This window comes from Ochotona curzoniae, unplaced genomic scaffold, assembly GCF_017591425.1.
Source record: "Ochotona curzoniae isolate NIBS_2020 unplaced genomic scaffold, NIBS_Ocur_1.0 contig_21, whole genome shotgun sequence".
Taxonomy (NCBI): domain Eukaryota; kingdom Metazoa; phylum Chordata; class Mammalia; order Lagomorpha; family Ochotonidae; genus Ochotona; species Ochotona curzoniae.
This window is the reverse complement of record NW_024465322.1, coordinates 6,013,940-6,014,954: the sequence shown is the minus strand read 5'-3', so window position 1 is coordinate 6,014,954 and position 1,015 is coordinate 6,013,940. Positions and strand designations below refer to the sequence as shown.

The 1,015-nt window shown below is 46.8% G+C and overlaps 1 non-coding gene across 1 annotated transcript; it reads left to right on the top strand.

Moving 5' to 3' along the window:
- The first annotated feature begins 378 nt into the window (after positions 1-378).
- On the top strand, positions 379-544 carry LOC121150484. The gene has a single exon (XR_005882971.1). It is a non-coding gene; the product is annotated as a U1 spliceosomal RNA (small nuclear RNA).
- Positions 545-1,015: the final 471 nt, after the last annotated feature.

Genomic DNA, 1,015 nt, shown 5'->3' with positions numbered 1-1,015 from the left:
AAAAGAAGAAATGTAACTAGCCAAGAGACCCATGAAAATACATTCAATATTACTAAACATCAGGGAAATGGAAATCAAAACCTTAACGTGATATCATCTCACTTGTGTCAGAATGATTAATATCGGAGAGTAATAAATATTGGTGAGAAAGTGGAGGAAAGGGAACCCTTTTGTGCTGTTAGTAGAAATTAGGACAACCATTATGCAGAATAGTATGCAGATTCTTCCAAAAGACTACAAATGGATCAACTGTGGGACCCAGCAATCTCTCTTCCTTCTCTCTTATTCTGGTGTAAAAAATGTGGAGGAATCCATGCATAACATGCATTTTCCATGGTTTTTCCCCATATCCACATGGATGAAGCCTGGCAAGGGCTCAGAGTTCCCCCTGGCAGCAGAGACACCATGATCATGAAGGTGGTTTTCCCGGGGCGAGGCTCATCCATCGCACTCCAGATGTGCTGACCCCTGCGATTTCCCCAGATGTAAGAAACTCGACTGTGTAATTTGTGGTAGTGGGGGACCGTGTTCACACTCTCCCCTGAAAAGAAAAAATTTAAATGTTCCCCTAGGTCATTTTTTTTTCTTCTTTTTTTTAAGAAATCAGAAGAGAGGCAGAGAGAAAGAAGCCCTTCCTGGCGGTTTCAGGGAACCACTATGAGAACATACCTCAGGCTTGCCTTGGCTACGCCAGAACTGTGGGGAGGGGTAGGGGAAGGGCATGTATAAGGGGTGCCCCCAAAACAGTGAGACGGTCCCTGAGTGCGCCACTGAGTCACTGAATCAACCACGTTTGCAGCCACCTGGCGGGGTGGTGCTGTAAAGCACAGTATTACAACATCCAACAGTCAAGAGGACTTGGGGCACCCTGCATCTCCTGATACTTCTGGTTCAGTCCCCTGCTGTTTCCTTTGACTGCACAAGCGGCCCGGGATCTCCTTACTAGGTCCCTGCCGGGTTTCCTCCTGTGTCTCTGCTTCCTGCTAAAGCAAGGAATGAACATACAGAGGCTGGC